Raw genomic sequence first — 21073 nt, forward strand, 5'->3', positions numbered from 1 at the left:
CTCGTGGAATTTACTCGTGTCATTTGTTATTATCTATATTTTTGGAAATACCCGGCTCTGTGGAAACGTGGCTTCAGATGAAGCATATCATCCACTAAACGGCCAATTCCAGCATCTCCTTCTGGCCGGAGGTTTAAAATGCCTTTGTGCAAAACCAAAAGGTATAAATGTAACCCTAACCCTAACCCTAACCCTAACCCTAACCCTAACAACTAACCCTAACGGCTAACCCTAACCCTAACCCTAGAACGCTTTCTCCGTCACACAGCTATCACATTTCTGCCACCGCAGCTAACAAGCCTCAACTTAACTACTGTTTTCCCTCATTTTTCCCCCTTCACATTTCATTCCCCATCAAACTCCGAGCACTTCTCCATTTAAACCCTCAGCAGCATCAAAGTCAGAGGTCAAAGGTCGCAGGTCTTCGTTCCCATGCAGGCACTTTCTTCCCAGAGTTCTGCAGGTGCAAGGTTTCTCAGAAACCATTTAACTTTAAATACTTATGATTTTTGAAAACGGCGCAAAGTTATGGATAAGCCCAGAATTCAGACATTGTGATGTAGAATTGTCAAATTGGTTTAATTCACCGTACAAATCGTTACAGATTACTTTAGTAATCCTGTATTTGACCCGGTCTTTGTACGATTTGACCGTATAGAAACGCAATCATTTCCATTGTTTTGTTTTTTTTATTTAACCTTTATTTAACCAGGAAAATCCCATTGAGATTAAAAACCTATTTTCCAAGGGAGACAATTGTAAGAATGAGATGAACCTGCTGGATCTACTGCCCTTACTGACTAACAACTGCTGCTTTCTATTATTTTACCTCTTTTCTTATCATTTTATTTCATTTTATTTGTTATTTACTGTTAAATTGTGTCTTGCTGCTTTTAATGTTGATTAAAGTAAAGTAAAGCCCTTTGAATTACCTTGTGTTGAATTGTGCTCTACAAATAAACTTGCCTTGCCTTAATGGCGTCCAGCGTCAGCAGAGGAAGACATGTCCTCTAGCTGTCCCTCACACCAAGTCCCGAGTCCCCGAGTCCTCGAGTCCCCCAGTCCCCCAGTCCCCCAGTCCCCCAGTCCCCCGCTCAGTGACTGGACAACATTTACTACGTTTCCATGCATCAATAACCCTTTTCTAACCGGAATATTAGCAATAATCCGGTTACACGGCCATGTAAACACCAATAACTCCTTTGAATAACTAGAATTTGCTCATATTCCGGTTTTTAAAAACCCGACTATGACCCCTGGGTTCCTCCTTTTCTAACTGAATATTTAGTCGTGTTTAGCCTAACGGGATTTCCCCGTCACAAGGAACAGGAATCTGTTTTCTGTTCTTTTCTCCAGGAATCCTGGTCTTTTGAGTCCAGGAAGTTCTTCTAAACACGGAGAAACCAAGACCAGGAGGAGACTAATCACTTCATAAATGGAATGAAGGATATGAACATTTCTGCATTTGTAGACGGTAGAAAGTACCGGGTTAGAAGATTTAGAAGAAGGTGAGCTAAAAGTTTCCAGCAGGATTTGTAGGAACGCCAGACCGGATCAAGCTCTGCTGGAATACGCTGGACTGGAGACGTCAAAAACACGCTGGTTATTGTTGTTGTTGTGGATTTGGATCCAGGAAGAAGAAGCAGAAATGACGGTAACTGCGTCATGATGTTCTCCGTGCGTCGCTGGTTTGATCCAGATAAATGATTAATCACCATGGATACAGGGATAACCCTGTTAGCTCAGCATGGAAACACATTATTCCCAAAGTTTCAGGAACCGGAATATGGACCTGAACCCCAATTTGGACTGATGGAAACGTAGTCAGTGTTTTTGGTGGTGCATCATTGCACAACATTTTCCAGCTTCAGCAGCAGACGAGGGACCGGTGTTACCGGTGTCCTCAAGCTACCCGTAAAATTCAGAATCCAATTTAAAATTGTATTACTTGCATATAAAGCCCAAAACGGCTTAGCTCCGCATTATTTACAAGACCTGATAGTGCCTTATGTTCCTGGCAGAGCTCTCCGTTCTCAGGGTGCAGGTTTACTCGTAGTTCCTAGAGTATCTAAATGTAGATTTGGAGGGCGGGCGTTCTGCTATCAGGCACCATTACTATGGAACCAACTTCCAATCTGGGTTAAGGAGGCTGACACCACCTCCACCTTTAAAACTAAACTTAAAACCTTTCTGTTTAGTAAAGCCTATAGTTAGTGTTTAGTAAACCTCTAGCTGGTGTTGGTAAATCTCTAGGTAGTGTAAACTCTAGTGTGTTAGAGTCAGTAGTCATAGTTGCAGCTATAGAACAAGACTATAATAGTTAGTCTCAAATATAGCTTGGTGGTAGATATGCTGCTATAGGCCTATGCTGCAGGGGGCACCGACATGATCCGCTGGGCGGTGCCTCTCACCCTTCTTCTCCTCTCCTCTTCCTCTCTTCTCCATTTCCATTTTTATTTATTATAAATATCTCATAGCTATCATTTTTGTCCATCGTTCCTGTAGTTTCTTGTGCCGGCCCCCCCTTCTCTTCTCTTTTTTCTCTTTTGTACATGGTGCAGCATCCTCTGCCGGTGGTGAAGAGCATCTCTGAATGCACAACACCGGAACCTGCAGCGTGGGAGTGAGAGGGGCAGGGTAACGGCCCGGTCAGGGTAACGGCCCGGTCAGGGTAACGGCCCGGTCAGGGTAACGGCCCGGTCAGGGTAACGGCCCGGTCAGGGTAACGGCCCGGTCAGGGTAACGGCCCGGTTAGGGTAACGGCCCGGTCAGGCGGGGGAGAGATTTGTCCATCAAGACTCCTCTCCCTGCCATGATGGTAACTCTTCCTGTCACCCGCTTTCATACGAGACGATGCTCAGAGTCTCCGGCTGACACTTGTGACTCGGCTGGACGTAACGGGAGCTGATGGGAGCCCGTCAGAGCCGCCACGCGCTAACCGGCTCTGTCAGAGCCGCCATGCGCTAACCGGCTCTGTCGTGGATCAGCCGTGAGTTTTATGCAAAAGCGCGATTCTTCCGGAGATGACCTTCCAAAGTTACCGGGAACTCTTTCAGGTGCATCGTCGGGCTGAGCTGAAATATTCATGAAAAACACAGTTTTAAACGCACAAAACAGAGACGTGTCCTCTGAGTTTCACCCTCAGAGTTCAACTGGGAGGGAAGCAGATTTTTATGCATTAAGCAGTCATTCAAGTTCGGACTGGCTTACTTTCCAAATCCCTCTCGTGGATTCAAAGCATGAAAACACAGTTAGTTCTTTGCAGTAAACACAAGTGATTTGGTTTGCATGAGTAAAGAAGAGGATGAAGGAACGCAGAGAACCAGGGAGTTGAGATGATGGAGATGTTGCAGGAACTGCCCACATGTCACTTTTATATATTCTCATTTATTTATTTATTTTTTGTTGGTTCCTACCTGCCCATTATTGTGGCGGACGCATTGTTTGTATTTTGTTTCTGCACGATACCACTTTTAGGCCACGTTTCCATTGCAAACTCAATGATGTTTTATTGGAATCAGGACTAGATTACTGAGATTATTTGTCCCTGAAACACAGCACAAGCGTAGGCAGGTGGAAGCAGTAGCGGGATGACCGGGGGGGGGGGGGGGGCGTCAGGCCAGAACGCAGCTCCTGAAGCTCCGGCCTGCAAACATGCACAAAAGGGAAAAAAGGGGGGCCGGCACAAGCAACTACAGGAGCGATGGACAAATATAAGCTATGAGATATTTATAATAACTAAAAATGGAAATGGAGAGGAGAGGAAGGGAAGAGGACAGGAGAAGAAGGGTGAGAGGCACCGCCCAGCGGATCATGTTGGTGCCTATATCTACCACCAAGCTATATTTGAGACTAACTATTATAGTCTTGTTCTATAGCTGCAACTATGACTACTGACTCTAACACACTAGAGTTTACACTACCTAGAGATTTACCAACCCCAGCTAGAGGTTTACTAAACGCTAACTATAGGCTTTACTAAACAGAAAGGTTTTAAGTTTAGTTTTAAAGGTGGAGGTGGTGTCAGCCTCCTTAACCCAGATTGGAAGTTGGTTCCATAGTAATGGCGCCTGATAGCAGAACGCCCGCCCTCCAAATCTAAATTTAGATACTCTAGGAACTACAAGTAAACCTGCACTCCGAGAACGGAGAGCTCTGCCAGGAACATAAGGCACTATCAGGTCTTGCAAATAATGCAAAGCTGAGCCGTTTTGGGCTTTATACGCAAGTAATAAAATTTTAAATTGATTCAACTGATTCAGTGAAGGTTTACAGCTTCAACAGGTGGGTTTAAGGGACTATGGGCCTGATTTACTAAAGGTTTGCGTGCGTAAAAACGTGTGCAAACTTGACATCACCCGCAAACCAATGTGCAAGCTGATCTACTAACAGCGTGCAAAGAGGACTGCGCCTCTCAAATGAGCAAAATAGCACACGCTATTCATTTAGTACTTTTGCCCTGATGAATAATCAATATGGGGCGTACCCGCCAGAAAGCGCTAAATACTGGGAGGGGAAAATGCACGCGCGCAATGAGATTTACCAAGCCTGCAAGTTTTTGCAGGGATTGTGATTGTGTCTGTATTTAATACGTTCGAAAGGAAGGTGCTAATCTGCCCAGCATTACGCAGGGATGCTTGTTGGTGCCTGATTTGAGGACTGGGGTGGGGATGGCTCAACTTGTGGTGAGGATTCTCCACATGCAAAAGGAGAAATATTTTATTTGAATGTTAAATCGAGTATTATTCAGCAAAAGGTTGCCACAGGAGGCACATTCATTTTTTTTATTTGTGATAATAAATAAATCACGTGTTTTCATGGAGAAAAAAGTGTTTCTTATTGTGCGCCTGTTCTGCAGTCTTCATACCCCGGTGTTGTGCCGTATTCAGCACCCCTGCCGTGAAAAGCACCCCCTCGTCTGACAAAAATTATATTCTCATTCCGTGTCACGTTCTGTTTAGCGTCCAGTTTTATGTTAATGATTCATGTTTAAATGCGCTCATGGATTCCACAATAGTCATACTTTCCCACAATCACAGTCACAGATAACAAAAATCGGGTAAAAGGTTATTGATGTCATTAATTAATAGCCTGCTTACTGTGTTGTCTTCCATAATATTTGTAAATATTATAAACTCCTAAGTATGTGTTTGTGTGAGTGTGTATATATAAATATATTGAAGTGTCAGTGTGTTGTTTTTTTTCTTGGTCTACTTATCATTGAATATACGAGGGGGTGCTTTTCACGGCAGGGGTGCTGAATACGGCACAACAATTTGCCTCTTCCACTAATATCTCTAACTCCAACTCGTCAAATTTCATTTTGCGCTTGCAAACCGTAAGACACACAACACCTAATTTAAATACTGCGGTTTGCACCTGTTATCAATTGCGCACACAATCTTAGTTGATTACCCGCAAAACACACAACAACAGCACGTGCAAACTTTTTCAGTCCACACGCAATTTAGTACTCTTTATTTAGGATCTTAGTAAATCGGGCCCTATGTGTTGTGTTGCCTGCTGTAATCTTATAAAAGCCAAATTAAATTCATTTCATATACGTGTTGCCACAATTTGCAACAAAAGTAATCTTAGGGCAGAGAAAACATGTGATCTACCAACTATTTGAAGAAGTGAAATGGCTGCTGATCTTCTGCTGTTTAGCTGATGATCTTCTGCTGTTTAGCTGCTAATCTTCTGCTGTTTAGCTGCTGATCTTTTGCTGTTTAGCTGCTGATCTTCTGCTGTTTAGCTTCTGATTTTCTGCTAATCTTCTGCTGTTTAGCTGCTGATCTTCTGCTGTTTAGCTGATGATCTTCTGCTGTTTAGCTGCTAATCTTCTGCTGTTTAGCTGCTGATCTTCTGCTGTTTAGCTGCTGATCTTCTGCTGTTTAGCTGGTGATCTTCTGCTGTTTAGCTGCTAATCTTCTGCTGTTTAGCTGCTGATCTTCTGCTGTTTGGCTGCTAATCTTCTGCTGTTTATCTGCTAATCTTCTGCTGTTTAGCTGCTAATCTTCTGCTGTTTAGCTGGTGATCTTCTGCTGTTTAGCTGGAAATCTTCTGCTGTTTAGCTGGTGATCTTCTGCTGTTTAGCTGCTAATCTTCTGTTGATCATCTGCTGTTTAGCAGCTAATCTTCTGCTGTTTAGCTGGTGATCTTCTGCTGTTTAGCTGCTAATCTTCTGCTAATCTTCTGCTGTTTAGCTGCTGATCTTCTGCTGTTTAGCTGCTGATCTTTTGCTGTTTAGCTGCTAATCTTCTGCTGTTTAGCTGCTGATCTTTTGCTGTTTAGCTGCTAATCTTCTGCTGTTTAGCTGCTAATCTTCTGCTGTTTAGCTGGGAATCTTCTGCTGTTTAGCTGCTAATCTTCTGCTGTTTAGCTGCTGATCTTCTGCTGTTTGGCTGCTAATCTTCTGCTGTTTATCTGCTAATCTTCTGGTGTTTAGCTGCTAATCTTCTGCTGTTTAGCTGGTGATCTTCTGCTGTTTAGCTGCTAATCTTCTGTTGATCATCTGCTGTTTAGCTGCTGATCTTCTGCTGTTTAGCTGCTGATCTTTTGCTGTTTAGCAGCTAATCTTCTGCTGTTTGGCTGCTAATCTTCTGCTGTTTATCTGCTAATCTTCTGGTGTTTAGCTGCTAATCTTCTGCTGTTTAGCTGGTGATCTTCTGCTGTTTAGCTGCTAATCTTCTGTTGATCATCTGCTGTTTAGCTGCTGATCTTCTGCTGTTTAGCTGCTGATCTTTTGCTGTTTAGCTGCTAATCTTCTGCTGTTTAGCTGCTGATCTTTTGCTGTTTAGCTGCTAATCTTCTGCTGTTTAGCTGCTAATCTTCTGCTGTTTAGCTGGGAATCTTCTGCTGTTTAGTTGCTGATCTTCTGCTGTTTATCTGCTGATCTTCTGCTGTGTAGCTGCTAATCTTCTGCTGATCTTCTGCTGTTTAGCTGCTAATCTTCTGCTGTTTAGCTGCTGATCTTCTGCTGTTTAGCTGCTGATCTTCTGCTGTGTAGCTGCTAATCTTCTGCTGATCTTCTGCTGTTTAGCAGCTAATCTTCTGCTGTTTAGCAGCTAATATTCTGCTGTTTAGCTTCTAATCTTCTGCTGATTAGCAGCTGATCTTCCACTGATCTTCCGCTACACTTCTTCATCAGATCTGGTCTGGTTCTGTTTGGTTCTGAATTCCCACTGACTCCAGCCCAGTTGGTTGTCTGGAGGAGAAGGAGATATGCAGCTAGTTTTCTTTTCCAGAATTACTCCGCCAACCCTCCTGATTATGGGTGGACACGTGTAGCTTTGCGGCCGCGCGGGACACAAAGACACGGAGCTTTTCCACTTTAGCAGCAGCGGTGGGAAAACAATTGTTCCTGACTGATTTTCCCTTAACCCCATAATGAAGCCCATGTGTTGGACTGGCCTTTCAACAAGCTGCAAATCTGTGCACCGGCCCACTCCCCACTCCCCACTTGATTAAAGCAGCAGGCTTCACCTGCTCCTCATTAGCCGGGCCAGGAACACAACCAGTTAAATAAGTTAGCACCTGTACCTTCCAATTCTGCATGCCTTCTCCATGTATGTCATGTGTGCGCGTATTAAGCTGACAGCCGTATAAATGATTGGTTGGACTGAACCTGCCGATGCTGCTGCCGTTAGCCGACGGAGCTGGAGAGAGATGGATGTGTGGAAGCAGAAAAGCTCTACATGTGGAGAAATAACAGCGACATGTTGTGTGTTTGGAGATAGATGAGGGACTGGACTTGGAAACACTCATTAGCCGTAATCACGGTCCCCTAAAGGAGAGCAGATGGCGGCAGCGACAAAAGAAAATACATGTTTTTTTCATCGTAGGTGCATATGTTACGGAAGAGTATCAGCCAGGCAGGAGAAACAAAAAAATTATATTTTTGATATTTTATTCTTGAAATTGTATGTCAAAATTAATCTCGACATTTTGACTTTTTTCTCAACATTTCGACTTTTTTCTCGAAGTGCACAATAAAAACAAATCTTCCCCTCTCAAGTATTTTTTCTCCCTTTGGCCCTAATACTCTTCCGTACATATGTAGATGCATGAATGCAATAAAACTCAGGGAAAATTACCCGGAAATAAGGAATATAGTGATTAACAACAGTATCAAGGCTCTGAATGTGTGTGTGTGTGTGTGTGTGTGTGTGTGTGTGTGTGTGTGTGTGTGTGTGTGTGTGTGTGTGTGTGTGTGTGTGTGTGTGTGTGTGTGTGTGTGTGTGTGTGTGTGTGTGTGTGTGTGTGTGTGTATGTACATGTGTGTGTTTGTGTACATGTGTGTGTATATGTACATGTGTGTGTATATGTACATGTGCATGTGTGTGTGTTTGTGTGTGTGTGTGTGTGTGTGTGTGTGTGTGTGTGTGTGTGTGTGTACATGAACATGTACGTGTGTGTGTATATGTACATGTACATGTGTGTGTTTGTGTACATGTGTGTGTTTGTGTACATGTGCATGTGTGTGTGTGTGTGTGTGTGTGTGTGTGTGTGTGTGAGTGTGTGTGTGTGTATATGTACATGTGTGTAAATGTACATGTGTGTGTTTGTGTACATGTGTGTGTTTGTGTACATGTGCATGTGTGTGTGTGTGTGTGTGTGTGTGTGTGTGTGTGTGTGTGTGTGTGTGTGTGTGTGTGTGTGTGTGTGTGTGTGTGTGTGTGTTTGTGTACATGTACGTGTGTGTGTATATGTACATGTACATGTGTGTGTGTGTGTGTGTGTGTGTGTGTGTACATGTACATGTACGTGTGTGTGTATATGTACATGTACATGTGTGTGTGTGGTCATTACCCAGCATTCCTCAGGGCAGAGAGCTGCTCATCAGAGCTGTTGTGTTTCTGTCTGGTTTCTGGTTCCTGCTAACGCTGACTCTGTGACCTCTGACCTCTGCTGCTCTGAATGGAAGCATATTAACACTCCAGGCTCTCAGCAACATTTAACCAATTTACTAAATTATCTGTGAGGCCACTTTTATCGGGCTTTCGTATTATTCCAGAGAGAGGGGGGTGCAGAGAGAGAGATAGCAGCTTGATGAAGGAATGTGAGGAGCTGCTCCCATTTACATACATTACCAGTGCTGCTTTTTCCCAGAGTTTCACAAAGGAAGCACCTGTTAGCTTTTCACCATCGTTCCCCTCGACCCCTCGGTGGCAGCTCTTTCATCCCCCCGAACCCCCAACCGCCCCCCCCAGCAGGTGCTGTCCGTCAGGCCCCCCTCCAACCAGAGGGGGCTGACCGGGCCGTTGCATCATGGGAAGAGGAAGACTTAGCAGCCTGACACAGGGGCCCCGCCGAGGGGTACTGGGGCACCGCCGAGGGGTACCGGGGCCCCGCCGAGTGGTACCAGGGCCCCGCCGAGGGGTACCGGGGCCCCGCCGAGGGGTACCAGGGCCCGCCGAGGGGTACCAGGGCCCCCCCCCCACCGAGGGGTACCAGGGCCCCCCCCCCACCGAGGGGTACCAGGGCCCCGCCGAGGGGTACCGGGGCCCCACCGAGGGGTACCAGGGCCCCGCCGAGGGGTACCAGGGCCCGCCGAGGGGTACCAGGGCTCCGCTGAGGGACTATGTTCACAAATGATATTAAATTAGCATATTAAGAGGTTATAGGTGGATTTCTCAACTTCGTCAGGTGTAGAACCTGACGAAGTTGACGTCTGATGCTGTGGACGCCTGACAGAGTTGACGTCTGACGGAGTTGACGGAGTTGACGGAGTTGACGGAGTTGACGGAGTTGACGGAGTTGACGGAGTCGACGTCTGACGGAGTTGACGGAGTTGACGGAGTCGACGGAGTTGACGGAGTCGATGTCTGACGGAGTCGACGTCTGACGGAGTTGACGGAGTCGACGTCTGACGGAGTTGACGGAGTCGATGTCTGACGGAGTTGACGGAGTTGACGGAGTCGACGTCTGACGGAGTTGACGGAGTTGACGGAGTCGACGTCTGACGGAGTTGACGGAGTTGACGGAGTTGACGGAGTCGATGTCTGACGGAGTCGACGTCTGACGGAGTTGACGGAGTCGACGTCTGACGGAGTTGACGGAGTTGACGGAGTCGATGTCTGACGGAGTCGATGTCTGACGGAGTTGGAAGGCGGCAGGTGGAAGCAGCAACAGCAGACATCCACGTAGGCAGGTGGAAGCAGCAACGGGATGACCGGGGATGGGGGGGGGAGGAACACAGGCCAGAACGCAGCTCCTGAGGCTCCGGCCTGCAAACATGCACAAAAGAGAAAAAAGGGGGGCCGGCACAAGAAACTACAGGAACGATGGACAAAAACGATAGCTATGAGATATTTATAATAAATAAAAATGGAAATGGAGAAGAGAGGAAGGGAAGAGGAGAGGAGAAGAAGGGTGAGAGGCACCGCCCAGCGGATCATGTCGGTGCCCCCTGCAGCATAAGCCTATAGCAGCATATCTACCACCAAGCTATATTTGAGACTAACTATTATAGTCTTGTTCTATAGCTGCAACTATGACTACTGACTCTAACACACTAGAGTTTACACTACCTAGAGATTTACCAACACCAGCTAGAGGTTTACTAAACACTAACTATAGGCTTTACTAAACAGAAAGGTTTTAAGTTTAGTTTTAAAGGTGGAGGTGGTGTCAGCCTCCTTAACCCAGATTGGAAGTTGGTTCCATAGTAATGGTGCCTGATAGCAGAACGCCCGCCCTCCAAATCTACATTTAGATACTCTAGGAACTACGAGTAAACCTGCACTCTGAGAACGGAGAGCTCTGCCAGGAACATAAGGCACTATCAGGTCTTGCAAAAAATGCGGAGCTAAGCTGTTTTGGGCTTTATAAGTAATAAAATTTTAAATTGGATTCTGAATTTTACAGGTAGCCAATGGAGAGACGCTAACACTGGAGAGACGTGGTCTCTCCTGCTAATTCCTGTCAGTACTCGTGCTGCTGCATTCTGGATCAGCTGGAGCCTATTCAGCAAATTACTTGGACATCCTGCTAATAACACATTACAGTAATCCAGTCTAGAAGATACAAACGCATGAACTAGTTTTTCTGCATCACTCTGCGAGAGGATTTTCCTAATCTTTGCAATATTACGGAGATGGAAAAATGCTATTTTACAAAACCTTTTGGGTCGGTCAATACTGTGACCTCATGCTGAGGACAGGTATAATAACATGGACCTCTTAATATATATATATATATATATATATATATATATATATATATATATATATATATATATATATATATATATATATATATATATATATATATATCCGTTGCATCATGGAAAGACAAGGCAAGGAAAGTTTATTTGTAGCACAATTCAACACAAGGTAATTCAAAGTGTTTTACATCAACATTAAAAGCGTCAAGACACATTTAAACAGTAAGTAACAAATAAAATGAAATAAAATGATAAGAAAAGAGGTGAAATAATAAAGAGGAAGAATTAGCAGCCTGACACTAGGGCCCCCGCCGAGGGGTACCAGCCCCGGCCCCCCCTGACCCCCCCACCCCGGCCCCCCCAACCAGGTGTTTGATACCATCACTTCTTATTTACCACATGTGGACATACAGTTGTTCTCCGGGTCTCGACTCAAACAAATTGCTTCAGTGGAGGCTTTTGTAAAAGAGATGTCTGTTCCGCTGGCATGGGGGTTAAAGTTAATTTGATCGGGCATGTCGTACTCGCAGCGCGGAGCTGGAAGAACATCTGCATCCAGCGGCGTGGCCCCATTTGTTGCAATTTTGGCTCTCATTTCCATTTGAGAGAGAGATAACTGCTCACACATGGAAGCAATAGATAGAAGAGGTCAATGCAATTTCTCCCAGCGAGGGAACGGACGGGCAGGGAGGAATCCGCCCTCCGACATCAGAGGAAACTCGACTCCGGGGTTCAGTTACCAGCCGGTAACTCACACCCCCCCCTGGGAAACCAGGCCGGCCCCCCAGATCAGATCCAGGGCCGTAAATGCTGCGTTCAGGCCCGGCGTGGAACCTGCAGCCTCCTGAAGGCCCAACGGTGGCGTCTCATACCAGAAACGCATGAAATGCTCAACAAAGCAGTTGCAATTAAAACATAAATAACAAATAAAATGAAATAAAAAGATAAGAAAAGAGGTAAAATAATAAAAGCAGCAGTTGTTAGTCAGTAAGGGCAGGAGATCCAGCAGGTTCATCTCATTCTTACAATGGTAATAATTACGTTTCTATACGATCAAAACTACAAAGACCGGGTCAAATACTGGATTACAAAAGTAATCTGTTACAATTCATACGGGGAATTAAACCAATTATATTATAAATATTATAATATTTGTTGGTCTATGCACTTTGTTTATGATGTCTGTTGTTGCTTTTTTGTACTGTATTTCTACTTTTGTATTAACTGTATTTTATAAAATGTGTTTTTTATCTCCTGTAAGTGGACGTTGGGTGACCTGAAGGCACCTCTAAATAAAATTAATAATAATAATAATAATAATAATAATAATAATAATAATAATAATAATAATAATAATAATAATAATAATAATAATAATAATAATAATAATAATAATAATAATAATAATTCTACAGCCGGTTGTTGCTTCTACAGCCGGTTGTTGCTTCTACAGCCGGTTGTTGTTTCCACAGCCGCTTGTTGCTTCTACAGCGGGTTGTTGCTTCTACAGCCGGTTGTTGTTTCTACAGCCGCTTGTTGCTTCTACAGCGGGTTGTTGCTTCTACAGCCGGTTGTTGTTTCTACAGCCGCTTGTTGCTTCTACAGCCGGTTGTTGCTTCCAAGTCTTTCAGAAGAATCTTAGAAGCATCAAGTGACACCAGATTATCCAGTCTTCAGATTTTCTGCAGCTCCAGAAGGAGAAGCTGCTGGCTGGTCCACTTTTTCTGTTTCTATATACAATTTCACAAAAAAGTCATCTGATCGATGCACTTTAACTGTCCCAAAATTAAATGATTGCAAAAGTTTCATTTAAAAAAATCTTTAAAAACCTCTAAAAAGGATAAATGTTAAGATATTCTTCATCTAACATTTACCCTTCTACATTAAATATGTAATCAAAAATCCTTGTTACCATGGTTACACAAAGTGAGCTGATGAGAACAATCTGCTGCTTAGGTCCCGTCTCCCTCTCATGGATAATATTATTGTTGAGTTTTGGTTTGGAATGGAAAAATTCAAGACTTGTACTTTGAATGAACTGTCTGAGTCTTGGAAATGCAATCATCTTATCTTAATGCTTAATGTTTGTTGTTTAACTTTATCTGAATCCAGGAAGGAACCACTGATCACCTGAACATTCTACTTTCTTTCTTGACTGTTTACAGACTTGATGACATTTGGCATTACACCTATAGATTATTATACATTTACTGACACAATCTTTGTCTATAAAACACACCTATAGATTATTATACATGTATCTTTGTCTATAAAACACACCTATAGATTATTATACATGTATCTTTGTCTATAAAACACACCTATAGATTATTATACATGTATCTTTGTCTATAAAACATACCTATAGATTATTATACATTTATCTTTGTCTATAAAACACACCTATAGATTATTATACATGTATCTTTGTCTCTATAGATTATTATACATGTATCTTTGTCTATAAAACACACCTATATATTATTATACATGTATATTTGTCTATAAAACACACCTATAGATTATTATACATGTATATTTGTCTATAAAACACACCTATAGATTATTATACATGTATCTTTGTCTATAAAACACACCTATAGATTATTATACATTCATCTTTGTCTCTATAGATTATTATACATTCATCTTTGTCTATAAAACACACCTATAGATTATTATACATGTATCTTTGTCTATAAAACACACCTCCACCTTGGAGAAAACCATCAGTGTGCAGTTAAACTTTGTTGTGATTGGATGCTGATCCTTGCAAGGTTTTCATTCAATGACATAAAGACCATTTGGTTATTTTGTCAGTCTTTATTTCCAGATTTCCACCACAGGTTCTTTGTTGAGATCTCAGGATGAAGAAAGGAATGGTGTGGACATTGTCCTGAGAGAAACCCCCTACATGTCAGTTAAAGTGATGAAACATGACAGCTGAATTACAGACCGGTGTCCCTACATGATCTGCTGCTGAGAAGCTGCTACGCTGCCAGCCCACATCGTTACGTGGAAGGAAAACCTCCCAACACGTCCCTCAGTAATCAAACAAGAGCCGACAGAGTGGGACGGAGGACGGAGTCCGACCTCGCCGAGCTGGAGAGCCTTAATAAGGCGAGTTAGAGCCCGAGCTCCAAGCCACCGGAGAGCAATTACACTTCAGTCTGAAAGTTAAAGACCAGAGAAGTGCTTTCCCCCATGATGCTTTGGAGACTAGATCTAATTGAGGGTCTTTGTGTGATTATTTATGATTAGAAGTGTTGGTGGACCAAAGCCCCCGAACGGTTTATGACCGAAGTTACACTAGTGATGGATAAGCCCTGAATGCAGGCATTGTGACGTAGAATTGTCAAATTTGTTTAATTCACTGCACGAATCGGCACACATTACTTAGTAATCATGTATTTTACCCGGTCTTTGTACGTTTTGACCGTATAGAAACATAATTCTCCTCAGTTGTGTGAAATAACACCTGGAAACAGGCATTGTGGCATAGAATTGTCAAATTAATAATAATAAGAATAATAATTAATTTTATTTAGAGGCGCCTTTCAGGTCACCCAAGGTCCCCTTACAGGAGATAAAAAACACATTTTATAAAATACAGTTAATACAAAAGCAGAAATACAGTACAAGAAAGCAATGACCGACATCATAAACAAAGTGCATAGACCAATAAATATTATAATATATATAATATAATTGGTTTAATTCCCCGTATGAATAGTTACAGATTGACTTATTTATTTTTTTGCATTTATTAATTAGATTTTTTCTGGTATTATTATTATTATTAGGGCCCGAGCACCTTCAGTGCGAAGGCCCTATTGTATCTGTAGGAATTTTTTTTCTTTTTCTTTTTCTTCTGACGAAAGGACGGCCTTTTTGCCCCCCTAAACGTGCCCAAAAAGTCACCAAATTTTGCATGCAAGTCAGGCCTGGCGAAAAATGTGATATTTAATGGTTTGCATTAATGGGCGTGGCAAAATGGCTCAACAGCGCCCACTAGAAAACTTTGTGACTCAAGCCCCACAATACGGTTTGACGTACATGCACGAAAATCGGTACACACCTGTATCATGGCCCAACTTAAAGAAAAGTCTCTTGGCGACATGGCCGAAACCGAACAGGAAGTCAGCCATTTTGAATTAATCGTGTCACTTTGGCGCAATTTATGCCATTCCTTCGGCAGTTAATACGGCCCGAACCGTAACGTGCACCCAAGTGTGTTATACATCAAAATGTGCGTCTACATCCTGCGACAACACGCATTACTTTTCTCTTTCAAAAGCGTTACCGTGGCGACGCTAGACGCCAAAAAGCGCGCCCACCCTTCATCTGGTTGGTTCAGACCGAAAAAACTTTGCGCCTCAAGCCCCAGAATACGGTGTGACGTACATGAATGAAAATCGGTACACACCTGTATCATGTGGCAACTTAAAGAAAAGTCTCATGGCGCCATGGCCGAAAACGAACAGGAAGTCGGCCATTTTAAACATTCTGAATTAATCGTGTAATTTTGGAACATTATGAGCCATTCCTTCGAGAATTAATACGGCCCGAACCGTAATGTGCACCCAGGTGTGTTATACATCAAAATGTGCGTCTCTATCCTGCGACAACACGCATTACTTTTCTCTTTCAAAAGCGTTACCGTGGCGACGCTAGACGCGAAAAAGTGCGCGTCCCCTTCATCTGATTGGTCCATATTTGATAGTTCTCCAAAAGTCACCAAATTTTACATGCAAGCCAGGCCTGGCGATAAATGTGATATTTCATGGTTTGCATTAATGGGCGTGGCCTAACGGCTCAACAGCGCCCCCTAGAATACTTTTTTCTGCCATAACTTTTGAATGGTTTGACATAAAGAGTCGTGGGTGGTGTCATGGGACTCGGTATAGAGTCCTTGACCATAATTGGTGAAAATTAGCCCCGCCCCTTCTTCTGATTGGTTGTCCCTATTTCCTGCTATAACTTTTGAATGGTTTGACATAGGAAGTCGTGGGTGGTGTCATTTCTGATATGCTTATGGGGGGCGGTGGCCGTGAGTGCGAGGGCCCGTTCATCGCTGCTTGCAGCTTTAATTGTGTATTGATATTGTGATAACAGATACAAGAAAGAGGGAGAAGAAGAATAAATCCTGTAAAAACCCTTTTAAAATCAAGTGTTTTTGTGTTTTGTAAACCAGATTGCTGCTTCATTTCCTTCTTCTGAGACACTGGTCCAAATTTGTGTTGTTTTTATTTCCTATTTATTCATCCTATTCTAAAGCTAATTCAAGTCCGCTACAGAAATGTTGGCGAGCCAGCCAGGAGGGTGATCTGTTCCAGGTTTTCGTATTGTTTTTATTTTCTTGTTCAATATTTATCTCCGTTTATCAAACTCAATCAGCTGTTTGTCAACTGATGCTCAGCTGCTGCTGCTGACGTCACTTTTTTATTTTTTTTTGTGCTGTATGAACTGTCATGACGTTTTCTGATGAATAACTGCCAATCGCTCTAAGTGAAATAAATAAATAAGATTAAAAAACAAAGATTAAACTCTTTGGTAACCCTGTGTTACACGTGCCTTGCCTTACTCAGTCAGAGGAACGTCTACCGGCACATTTCCTTCCGCCAGGATCTCTAAGTCCGACAGGAACTGCTCTCTCCTCTTCATAACGTTCCATCAGTGCTATACAAATAAACTTGCCTTGCCTTGCCTTGCCTTGCCTCATGAAGTTAAACGTCTTTCTGAGGACTGACAACGTTCCTGCGGTTGTTTTAGCTGCTTGATGTTGTGCAACAAACTCAGGCCCCGTTTCCACGGAGCAGAAACGCTGGTGTTTTCCTGCGTTTTGTTCGTTCGTTTACAGGAAAACGAAGCTCAAAGTCTCCAAAAACCATAATTTCTGAAAACTCCGGCCAAAGTGGAGATTTTCAAAACCTCCGTCTTCACGTTTGCTTGTAAACGGAGAGAAACGGACATTAAGGCTTCAGAACGTCACATTATGAGACAGAAACGTCACCAGCGTCATGAGTGACACCTGTGGTTACAATTAGTTTGTAACCGTCAATATTTTCTTGTATTTTACCTGTTTTATATTCTAACGTCACACTTAAAAGTAACTCCACTTCTCTGTCACTCCAAACCAAAGACTCTGGTTCATCTTGGAAGTAACTGGAAGTTACTCCTGTCATTTGTTGATGTTTTTTTCCAGGATTCTGATTGGCTAGCATGACTTTATCTTCTCGTTACACTGCCCCCTGTAGGTTTGGCTGCTCATAGCACCTTAACAGATATTTATGCGGGGGGAAATATCTGTTTTTGTAAATACCCGGCTATGTGGAAACGTGGCCTCATTTGTACCAAATGAGAGAAATTCAGATTTATTGAGCAGCTGGTTTGGACCTGCTGAAGGTGGACCTGGACCTGGACCCGGGTTCCCCACATCTGCCCCCCCGAAGGCCTCATTTCCTGCTGGGACCCGGCAGGGCTGGATGAAGGGCCCGGCTAGGACCCCCGCGGGGGCCCGTTTGGACACATCTCCATCCATCAACTCTGACGAGGCCTCGTTGGATACGAGAGGACGGGAATGATGTCAGCAGGTGCTTTTTATGTTCCTTCCAGGAACGAGGGCCGCGGTGGAGACGGAGCTGAGTCCCGGCCGGGCGGTGGAACAATGGGGCTCTTCTTCTGGGCGGGAGGACCGGCAGAGCGGCGGGGAGCTCATTAAGGGCAGCCATGTGTGTTTAACAGACACCAAGGTGCTCTTTCCTCCAATAACAACTCATTAAGGACGGTTGGAGAGTGTGAGGGAATTAGAGTCGTCATGAATCATGAAACACATCCGTCCTTTATTATTGATCGGCTCCCAAACAGCCGTCTGACACAGAACTACATCAACAGCTGTTTATTAAACGTCTAGAAGCAAGTGTAAAGAAATAAAAGAAGTTAGTGGACTTATCGGAGGTCAGGAGAGCTGAAACGCCGGTTTGGTATCTGGTGAGCAGATGTTTCCCCGGAGACGAGGTCCAGCCGGCTGGTCCTGAACCAGATCTGGTTGAATCGGCCGACACCAGTTCGGACCCGGACCGTCATATCCAAATCTGTGTACAGTACAGACTAAAAGTTTGTATATCTGTATATCTGCAGCCGGATCAGGTCCAGAGTGACCCAACTGAGCTCCAACACAAGAATAGAGGGTATGATGTCACTTCCCCACTGGACCACGCCCCCTTACTCTGGACCACGCCCCCTTAGAGTGGCAGAAACATGTGCAACTAGAGGGTTAGACAGGATACCAGTGAATTATGGGCTTAAATTAGCGTCAGTTGGACTTGACAGTGACCCGTATAGTGACCCCAAGAACCAGTAGTCGATGGACATTAATATTTGGTACAGTTACCAAGAACCAGTGGTCCATGGACATTAATATTTGGTACAGTTACCAAGAACCAGTGGTCCATGGACATTAATATTTGGTACAGTTACCAAGAACCAGTGGTCCATGGACATTAATATTTGGTACAGTTACCCCAAGAACCAGTGGTCCATGGACATTAATATTTGGTACAGTTACCAAGAACCAGTGGTCCATGGACATTAATATTTGGTACAGTTACCCCAAGAACCAGTGGTCCATGGACATTAATATTTGGTACAGTTACCCCAAGAACCAGTGGTCCATGGACATTAATATTTGGTACAGTTACCAAGAACCAGTGGTCCATGGACATTAATATTTGGTACAGTTACCCCAAGAACCAGTGGTCCATGGACATTAATATTTGGTAAAGTTACCAAGAACCAGTGGTCCATAAACATTAATATTTGGTACAGTTACCAAGAACCAGTGGTCCATGGACATTAATATTTGGTACAGTTACCCCAAGAACCAGTGGTCCATGGACATTAATATTTGGTACAGTTACCAAGAACCAATGGTCCATGGACATTAATATTTGGTACAGTTACCAAGAACCAGTGGTCCATGGACATTAATATTTGGTACAGTTACCCCAAGAACCAGTGGTCCATGGACATTAATATTTGGTAAAGTTACCAAGAACCAGTGGTCCATAAACATTAATATTTGGTACAGTTACCAAGAACCAGTGGTCCATGGACATTAATATTTGGTACAGTTACCCCAAGAACCAGTGGTCCATGGACATTAATATTTGGTACAGTTACCAAGAACCAGTGGTCCATGGACATTAATATTTGGTACAGTTACCCCAAGAACCAGTGGTCCATGGACATTAATATTTGGTACAGTTACCAAGAACCAGTGGTCCATGGACATTAATATTTGGTACAGTTACCAAGAACCAGTGGTCCATGGACATTAATATTTGGTACAGTTACCCCAAGAACCAGTGGTCCATGGACATTAATATTTGGTAAAGTTACCAAGAACCAGTGGTCCATAAACATTAATATTTGGTACAGTTACCAAGAACCAGTGGTCCATGGACATTAATATTTGGTACAGTTACCAAGAATCAGTGGTCCATGGACATTAATATTTGGTACAGTTACCCCAAGAACCAGTGGTCCATGGACATTAATATTTGGTACAGTTACCCCAAGAACCAGTGGTCCATGGACATTAATATTTGGTACAGTTACCAAGAACCAGTGGTCCATGGACATTAATATTTGGTACAGTTACCCCAAGAACCAGTGGTTCATGGACATTAATATTTGGTACAGTTACCAAGAACCAGTGGTCCATGGACATTAATATTTGGTACAGTTACCCCAAGAACCAGTGGTCCATGGACATTAATATTTGGTACAGTTACCAAGAACCAGTGGTCCATGGACATTAATATTTGGTACACTTACCAAGAACCAGTGGTCCATGGACATTAATATTTGGTACAGTTACCAAGAACCAGTGGTCCATGGACATTAATATTTGGTACAGTTACCCCAAGAACCAGTGGTCCATGGACATTAATATTTGGTACAGTTACCAAGAACCAGTGGTCCATGGACATTAATATTTGGTACAGTTACCAAGAACCAGTGGTCCATGGACATTAATATTTGGTACAGTTACAAAGAACCAGTGGTCCATGGACATTAATATTTGGTACAGTTACCCCAAGAACCAGTGGTCCATGGACATTAATATTTGGTACAGTTACCAAGAACCAGTGGTCCATGGACATTAATATTTGGTACAGTTACCAAGAACCAGTGGTCCATGGACATTAATATTTGGTACAGTTACCAAGAACCAGTGGTCCATGGACATTCATATTTGGTACAGTTACCAAGAACCAGTGGTCCATGGACATTAATATTTGGTACAGTTACCCCAAGAACCAGTGGTTCATGGACATTAATATTTGGTACAGTTACCCCAAGAACCAGTGGTCCATGGACATTAATATTTGGTACAGTTACCAAGAACCAGTGGTCCATGGACATTAATATTTGGTACAGTTACCCCAAGAACCAGTGGTCCATGGACATTCATATTTGGTACAGTTACCCCAAGAACCAGTGGTTCATGGACATTAATATTTGGTACAGTTACCCCAAGAACCAGTGGTCCATGGACATTAATATTTGGTACAGTTACCAAGAACCAGTGGTCCATGGACATTAATATTTGGTACAGTTACCCCAAGAACCAGTGGTCCATGGACATTAATATTTGGTACAGTTACCAAGAACCAGTGGTCCATGGACATTAATATTTGGTACAGTTACCAAGAACCAGTGGTCCATGGACATTAATATTTGGTACAGTTACCAAGAACCAGTGGTCCATGGACATTCATATTTGGACACTAATCCAGTTTCCTGTTATTTATATGTACTTAATTTCCACGCCGGGGAAATACACGAAGCAAAGCTTGAAGATACAAAAGTCTTGCCGCTTGGTCCGACTTCAAGGCAGGA

Source organism: Cololabis saira, chromosome 6 (genome assembly GCF_033807715.1).
Source record: "Cololabis saira isolate AMF1-May2022 chromosome 6, fColSai1.1, whole genome shotgun sequence".
NCBI classification, from domain to species: Eukaryota; Metazoa; Chordata; class Actinopteri; order Beloniformes; family Belonidae; genus Cololabis; species Cololabis saira.